Raw genomic sequence first — 9578 nt, 5'->3', positions numbered from 1 at the left:
TATGGATTGAAGCTCAAAATCAAGGAAACAGATTCTCACCATTGGGCCAATTTGGCAGTATCAGTATGGATGGTGAAGAGATTGAGATTGTTAACAGTTTTAGTTTACTTGGCACTTTTGGTACCAGCAGCCAGGAAATTAAAAGATATTTTGCAATTGGAAAGTCTGCTGTTAGGCACCTCTCCAAAGTACTGAAGAGCAATAGTATCACTCTGGAGAGTAAGGTGTGCCTGATACAGGCCATGGTCTTTGCAATCACTTGTTATGCATCACAGACCTGAACAATGACTTGGGAGGATAGAAGGAGAATTGATGCATTTGAGCTGTGGTACTGGATAAGAGTATTAAATATACTAAGGACTGCTAAGAAAATGAACAGGTTCATTCTGGAGAGGGTTAAACAGGGCTGCTCCTTGGAGGCAAGGATTCTGAGGCTTTGTCCGACCTACTTTGGTCATCTTGCAAGGAGGAACCAGTCCTTGGAAAGGGACATCATGCTTGGGAGGGTGAAGGGACAGAGCTGGAGGGGCAGACCCTCTAAGAGGTAGATTGATTCAGTGACTGGTGTAATTGGAGCGGTTGTGTCAGAGACAGTAATATTGGCACAGGACAGAGCAGGGTTTAGGGCTTTTGTACAGAGGGTCACTATGAGTCACAAGTGATTCAATGGCACATAAGAACAACAACAACAGATATAAACAGAAGTATAGCTGCTGCTTTGATCATTACTGTGGCTGTTCTGGGAAAGGGAAGGAACCCTAACACAGCCCTAACAGCTCACCATTGAAACAATAGACTGCATCATGATAGATGGAAAGTAGATTGAAGTGATCAACAATTTTATTTTACTTCAATTCTAGATCAATATCCATGGTAACATAAGTAAAGAAATAAAACCATATTTCATTGGCAAAATCTGTTGGCAAGGACTTCATGCTGCTAAAGCTCAAAGATGTTAAAGACTAGCTGAGCTTGATGTAAAACTACTGTCTTTTCAATCACCTACTATTAATGTAAAAGTGGACAATGAATAAACTTGGCAGAAAAATTGATACCATTGAGTTGTGGTGTAGGAGAGGAGTATTGAATATTTTATGGACTGTCCAAAGAACAACCAAAATTGTTGGATGGTGTGAAACTAAGGTGCACCTTAGAGGCAAAGATGTTGAAATTATATCATATCATAAAGACAGTTCAGTCTTCGGGAAAAGTTATCATGTTAAGAAAGGTAGAAGGTCAGAAGAAAGCCCCAATCAAGATAAATTTACCAAGTTACTGTAACAATCATCAAAGATGAGGATTATGCAGGGCAGAGCAAGATTCAGATACATTGTTCATAGAGTCCCAGTGAGTCATAGTGGGTTTAATGGTAGCTAGCAATAGAATAACATGTGGCATATAATTGCTAATTGCTTAAGTATTTCTTAGATTATATTAAAAACAAAATTTTAGAAACGACTTCAAATAACGGAATATAAACCCATTGTGGTTTTTTGGACATTTTTTTTCCTTTTTCTTATTTTTCCTTCTCACAAAAGTCATTGGTATTATAAAACAAAAACAACAACAACAACACCTTAAAAGTCATTGTGGTCCGGTTAGAACCGACTCACATCTCACCCTCCATTGGCTTTGAATCACATAGGGAGCGATTGTCCATCTTTCTTTCACTGAGTTTCTGGTGGAATGTACTGTCAAAGGTGTGATTTTTTTAGTTAGCCATGCAATTCCCTGTGGACTATATCATAGTTCACAAATGTTAATTAGTGCTATATCCTAGATAAAATACCAGAAAATGTGACAAAATCAGTGACTAGAAAATATCATTAACAACAACAGGAATATACTCAAATAGCATACCCTTATGGCATATGCATATGAAATGTTGTGATTTGGAACTTCATTGTCACTGAGTATAAAAATGACTGTTCTGAAAAAAAAATAAAGATGACAATTCTGAGCAGAGCATATTAGAAGTTCAAAAAATTAAATAAATACAGAATGTGTCTTGTAGATACTTAGTATTTAAAAACCAGGACTATAAAAATGTTGCTGTTGTTAAATTAGAGATATTTTTATTTAAAAAAAGAATGAATTTATCTTGAAACTGCACAAAAAGTGCTACAGCAGTCTTTTTTGGTGTTGTTCCCTCTGATTGTCACCTAGTACAGTAGTAAACCACACACATACTCCTAGGGACACCAGTATTTGACAGATTCTTCATAAAATGTATGTAGGTGTGAGATTTAAGCCACATTGAGAGAGGGCAGTGTTACAAAGACAGGAAAACATACTGAAGAAATAAGCATAAGTAGAAAAAAAATATATAGTCATAATGATTTCTCCTTAAGTTATCAGGAGGGAGTAAACACTGGTAAATACTCTGAGAACTGACTCCTGTCTATACAAGTCAATAAAAATATTTTAATGTAGACTTAACTCAGCTAGTAATCATCTGAACAAAATGAGAAATACATCTATTTTTTCAGCTTCCATTTATAAATTGTTTTATATGTATACATATATTTATATACATATATCAATGTACATGCATATACACATATGTGTATCTATTAATATATACCTGTATGTGTTACAATTATCCTTAAATTTCCTCCAGGTCTATATGATAATTCAAAACATATTTTCCTTACAGATATTCTACTAAAATTTTAGTTGTCCAAATTATGTTTTCTTCTCTAGTTGGTTATATATCATTATGTCTGCTTTGTTGTTCTCATGTCTTATTAAAAGGTGGTACTGCTTAATGGAACAGAAAAATCTGCATTTATGAATTATTATAATCTAGAAAAGATGGGCATTCAGCCTCTCTCCTTGCATAATTATTCAATTGGATGTGATATTGCAAAATCATTAGACGAATAAAACAATCAAATCAACAAGCAATTTCATTGCAAGGCTGACGTGATTTAAAATTGGTTTAGCGACTATCAAGCAGTATTGCTGTCAGGAAGGAGCTTCAAGGAATATTATATGTTATATGAATAATAAGTCTGAGGTAAAAGGCATAATTTAATGTTTAGGAGCTACAGTCCACGACAGTTATTTATTATACAAGTCTTTGTTGCTCAATATGAATAGGAAAAATATCTTCATGTGAAGAGGATAACATTTAGATATAGCCTGCTGTTTTCCATTCTGCAAGTTAGCTTATTTGGGTCATTAGCAATCTTTCTGACCTTGTTTTTCATGTTTTCAGAAGGGCTGAGGGATGATTATCTGCCAAAGGACTTCACCATCCCCTTGAAAATCTCAAGTTTTGAAATAATTCGCAAATATCTGGAGTTCAGGTATGTGCATTTTATCTTGTAAATCCATGGGTTAGAGAGCTCTCCTTCACAGAATGTGTTCAAAATAGATTGAATATATGTATGGATGAGTATTTTGTAATTTGTTTTATGAAGCACTAAATTTCTAAGCACGGGGCATTTTTAAGTTTCTCTAGTTTCGAAGAAGTTTCACTCTGAGGAAAAATAATTTATCCCCTCATCTTAAAGATGTTTTTCCTTAAATTTTGCTTTGAATTTTCTCATCATATAGCAAAACAAACAAAAATCTCACTGTTGGTGAGATTGTAAAATGGTACAACCATCGTGGAAGGAAGTTTGACATTTCTTCAAAAAATTGAACATGGGAATTCCATACAACCCAGCTATTCCACTGCTAAGAATATACTCCAAGGAAATTAGAATTGAGATACAAATAGAGATCTGTACACCAATGTTCATAACAGTGTTATTCACAATTGCAAAAACATGGACAAAGTCCAAATCTTCAAGGATTGAAAAACTGTGGTATATTCATATGATAGAATACCATGCAGCACTCTGAAGTATTGAATTAAAAAAATCACAACATAACTTGGAAGAGACTGGAGAACATTATGCTAAATAAACTAGATTGGCTTTATAAGGAAAAAAAATACTGCATAAGACCATTATTGTAGGTAACAAGTAAAATGTGTGAGGATCTAAGGGGGGAATGAGGGAGCAGAGGGGTGAGGATGGGTAGGGAGAAAATTATAGCATCACACAATTTGGTGGGTGGAGGGAGAGGTAGGTAAAGGAAATGGGAAAGATCCTGCCAGGATCTGGAAAGACAGGGTAATGGTTCCCATAGTTCAATGATGATTAATTTTATAAAACATAATGAATGGGAATGATTGTATTAAACACAACGTGAATGAAGGACTATGCGAAAGAGAATGTAAATGATCTTTGTAAGCAAACAAAGCTTGAAACTGTCAACAACTTTATCATATTTGGATCTACATTTAATGTCCCTGGTACCAGTAGTCTGGAAATCAGGAGATGTAGTATATTGGAAAAGTCTTCAGTTAGGGACCTCTCCAAGGACATAATGCTTGGAAAGAGAGGAAGATCGTGGATGAGTGGACTGATACAGTAACCAGGACAATGGGGGTGAGTGTGTCTGAAATAGTGAGACTGGCTCAGGACAGGTCAGGGTTCAGAGCAGCTATACTATGGGTCACAGGCAACTCAACAACACATAGCAACAACAACAGCAATGATGTCAATTTGTAAGCAAACTAATATAAAAGAAAGATTTAAAAAGGACAAAATCACAAAACAACTTAAAACTATGCCTATACTTAAAATTATATAAGTATAAAAAAAGAATTAGTGTTAATTGGACGGACCAAAAACATGCATAACATTTTTGTTATTATTTCTTGTGTAAGTAAAATTTAAGTAGAAGTACATTCATTTAAATGATATTTTCTGACACTATATGGATTGAGGCTCAATATCAAGAAGACAAAGATTCTCACCACTGGGCCAATTGGCAGCATCAGGATGGATGGTGAAGAGATTGAGATTGTTCACAGCTTTAGTTTGCTTGGCTCCACAGTCAACAGTCTTGGCATGAGTAGCCAGGAAATTAAAAGGCGCATTGCCATGGGAAAGTCTGCTGTTAGGGACCTCTCCAAAGTACTGAAGAGCAATGGTGTCTCTCTGGAGACTAAGGTGCGTCTGATACAGGCCATGGTCTTCACAATCACTTGTTATGCATCAGAGAGTTGAACAACGACCAAGGAGGATAGATTGAGAATTGATGCCTTTGAGCTGTGGTGCTGGAGAAGCGTATTCAGAGTACCATGGACTGCTAGGAAAACAAACAGATTCATCCTGGAAAGGATCAAACCTGGTGGCTCCTTGGAGGCAAGGGTTCTGAGGCTCTGTCTAACATACTTTGGACATGTTGTAAGGAGAGATCGGTACTTGGAGAAGGACATCATGCTTGGGAGGGTGGAGGGACAGCTCAGGAGGGGAAGGTCCTCTATGAGGTGGATTTATTCAGTGAATGGGGTAATCAGGATAGGAGTGTCAGAGACAGTGCAATTGGCACAGGACAGAGCAGAGTTTAGGGCTGTTGTACATAGGGTCACTATGAGTCGCAAGCAACTTGACGGCACATAACAACAACAACATCATCATCAACAACAACAACAATCAGATGTAAGCAAATTTGTTGTTATCCCTAAGGGCCATCAAGTCATACATGACTCATAGTAACTCTATGAATGAAAGACCTGACCACTTGTAAAATTTTGACATTTCTCCACATTCATAGAGTTTCTGGAGGCAAGCTGTTTCAGAAGTGGATGCCAATCCTGCTTCTAAGCTTGCTTTAGTCGGGGAGTTCTACCAAACACTGTTCATCATGGGTAACCATTATTGTGTTTGATGCATCAGTGTCACAGCATCACAGCAACCATGAGTTACCTCTGTACAGAAAATGGACAGACCAGTGCTATACCACTTAGAAGAATGTTTGACCAAAACGAATTAAAACCAGGCCTGGGGGCTGTATATTGAAATCACCCACATTTGGGTTGGTAGCATAACTTTCTATCCACTAGGCCAACAGAGCTCTCTCATCATTGTTGCTGTTGTTGTTAAGTGCCATTGAGTCATAGATGACTCATAGCTATTCTATGAATGAAAGACCTAAACATTTGCATAACTTTTGTTGTTTCTACACTTAAAAGAGTTTAGAATGTGTATTTATAGTTGGTTATTTATTAGACTTGAAATTATCTTGGCAATCATTTAAGCCCCCTCTTTTGAATTAGTTTTTCTTCTTACTATTATTATGTTTAATGTACTCATATTTTAACAATTCTATCTATAAAAACTTTTATTGTGCTTTGTGGGTGCAAGTTTAGAGAGCAGATTGGTTTTCCATTCATCAGTTTACGCACTTTTCCCTCAATGTAACAGCAACTTTCTACTTTTTCCATGGGTTCCTTATTTTCATTTGTACTTCCTCTCTGTCCCTTCCTGCCTTCTGAACTATTTTTTTTTAATAAATGCTGCCATTTTGGTCTTATGTGGTTGATTGTTCCAAGTTGTGTAACAACCTCATGGTGTTACTGATCACTTTGCAGATCTGACTATTGTTTGAATGAAAAGTTATGGAGGGGGAGTTAGTTTCCATTTGAAGGGTGCCTAAGAACTATAGCACCTTAGATTCTACCAGCCTATTTAAGACCAGAAGGTTTGGTCTTGACGTTTTAATTTTATTCACATTTCTCCTATCCAGGTTCTTATATAGTGATCCAAATCAGAGCTTTTGGTAGGACTACACTTTCTGGATTATGTGATTCTCCTTTAGTTTTTGGTTGTATTTGTGAAACCACCAAACTGTTTTCCATCAAAGCTGTGGTAGTCTTAGTGCAGTGTAGTCAAGCACTTGGATTTTAACTGAAAGTTTGGCGATTCCAACACATCAGCTAACTTCTCTAAGAAAGAAAGTTGTGGCAGGCAGCTTTCACAAGGATTTATAGTATTACCAACTACTACATCTTGTCAGGGAATTATAAATCAGAATTTATCCAGAGGTAACAGGATTGGGTTCTGATGTTTTTTAAAATTTTTCTCTGTATGTTACTTTGCATGTGAGGGTGGTTTTGTTTTTAGTTGTTTATCATGCTTGGGAGGGTGGAGGGACAGCGCAGGAGGGGAAGACCCTCTATGAGATGGATTGATTCGGTAACTGGGGTAATCGGGATGGGTGTGTCAGAGGCGGTGCGGTTGGCGCAGGATAGAGCAGGGTTTAGAGCTGTTGTGCATAGGGTCGCTATGAGTCGGAAACGACTCGACAGCACATAACAACAACAACAACCATCAACGTATAAATCACCCAATTACTGAATAATAATGCTAGCATTTGGTGGGTTATTTTTTTGCATATTTGTTCCTTTTTTTACATTTTCCTTCCCTAAAGATTATCATTTAATCTTTATAGAGAACAAATCTTTCAAGAAGCCTGAATATATGAAGAAGAATGTGACATCAAGATAGGAGGAAGTATTCTCAACAACCTTTGTTTTACACATGACACAACCTTGTTTGCTCAAAGTGAGTAGGACTTGAAGTGCTTGATGCAAAAGATAAGAAACTACTGTGAGTCACAAACGACTCGACAGCACATAACAACAACAGCAACAACAACAACAACAACAACATTTTCAATATGGTTTATATCTCAACCTCAAGACAATAAAAAAATCCTTACCACTGGGCCAACAGGAAACATAATGATAAATGGAAATAGATATAAATTATCAGTATTTTCATCTTGGTTTCATCTTCAACCGGAACCATTGGTACTAGCAGTCAGGCAAAACCATACAGTATTGAAAAAGTTGTCTGTCAGTGAACTCTATAAATTACTAGAAAAGCAATGGTGTCAGTTTTAAGATTAAGGTTAACTTGATCCAAATCTTAATATTTTCAATTTCTTGCTAATGCAGATGCCAATTGGACAATGAATAACTTCCTTTGGTTTATAAACTAGAGTGCTGAATATCTCGTGTACTCTCAAAAGCACAAACAAATATACCTTGGAACAGGTACAGTCAGGGTACTCCTTGAGGGCAAGGAGAGTGAAAAGTCATCTCATATACTTTGGATATTTTGTTAGGAAAATGTAAAAGAACATCCTGCTTCGAAACACGGAGGGTAAATGAAGGCAGGGAAGCCCTCAATGAGGTGAATTAACACAATGATTTTAATGGTGAAGCTGAGTGTGTCAGAGATGATGAGGATGACACAGTATGGGGAAGTGCTCAGATCTATTGATCATAGGCTAGTTATGAGTTGTTGTGGAATTGAAGTCACTTAACAACCACAATACAGTTATTCTTAGAGACAAGGAGAGTGAAACTTCATCTAACATACGCTGAACATATTGTAAGGAGAGCCAGTCCAAAGAAAAAGACATCATATTGAGAAAGTCGCAAAGCCAGAGAAGGATGACTCTCATAAAGTTTGATTGACACAGTAACTATAAAAATGAATTAAAGCAGATTCGGCTATCTTGTTCATAAAGTCATAGTCAGCTCAAAGACACCTAATAACAACAAATAGTAAAGAAAGAGTCCTACTGATGTGGTGTTTTAACTATTTGGGTGCTAATAAGAAGTCATTGTTCTGAAACCAACAGTCAGTCCATGGGGGTGGGGAGGATATGGCATTCTATTTCTGTAAACCTATAAGTCCTTGGTACTTCTAGATATTTCATGGTGCTTGGTACATAAACAATCATGCCATACACAAGTAAAACCAATTTTATTAATTTCATTCTTATTATTAAGACTTTTCTTTTCCTTATCTTACTGCACTGGCTAGAATTTCCAGTATATCTTGGTTGTGATGTAAGGAAAAATGTTTTCATCTCTTCATCATAAAATATGACACTGAGTATAGATGTTGAAAATTGGCTTTATGGAGTTAAAAAAGCCCTTATCTAGTCAAATTACTCAAACTCATTGCTTTTGAGTTGGAATCAACTCATACTTGGAAATCCAGTGGTTTTTCAGAGACTGTAAACTGTACAGGAGGGGAATATCATTGTCCATCTTTCTCCCTCAGAGCTGCTGCTAAATTTGAAAAATGAGGGAGATAGCATCTTTGGGTAAGCATCACAACTCCCTACACACTAGGTCACCAAAGTTTGTTATGTACATTATAGACATATTTTAGATATTGTCAACTAATTTTTATTTTTTTTAAAGATGGGATTATAATTTAGCTTTTATAATATGTTTGATTTAAATAGTTAATTTTTGAACATTGGATATCTTGGAATTTTCACTTACAGCAAAATATTATTTAATTGAAAACTAATTTCGTATCAATAGTTTCACCCCATGGTACCTTGTATTTGTTTTGATAAAATAATTTATCCATATTCAATGTTGATAGATTTATGTTTATTTCTTAGAATTTTTAAAGTCTGATTTGGGCTATGGTTTTTCTGGTTACTTGCTATGCATCTAAGAGCTGGACAATGAATAAGGATAACAGAAAAAAGAATTGACACCTTTGAGCTGTGGTATGGGAGAAGACCATTGAACATCCCAACAGAACAGACATGTTTTGTAGAGGATGGAGCCAGAGTGTTCTTTGGAAGCAAGAATGATAAATCTTCGCCTCACATACCTAGGTATGTTGCTAGAAGAGGCTATTCCTTGGAAAAAGACATGATACTGAGAATGATGGAAGGTCAATGAAGGAGAGAGGAAGACC

This window comes from Elephantulus edwardii, unplaced genomic scaffold (genome assembly GCF_000299155.1).
Source record: "Elephantulus edwardii isolate Elephantulus edwardi_28Jun2011 unplaced genomic scaffold, EleEdw1.0 scaffold00399, whole genome shotgun sequence".
In the NCBI taxonomy this organism is placed as follows: Eukaryota; Metazoa; Chordata; class Mammalia; order Macroscelidea; family Macroscelididae; genus Elephantulus; species Elephantulus edwardii.
Note: the sequence above shows the minus strand (reverse complement) of the source record.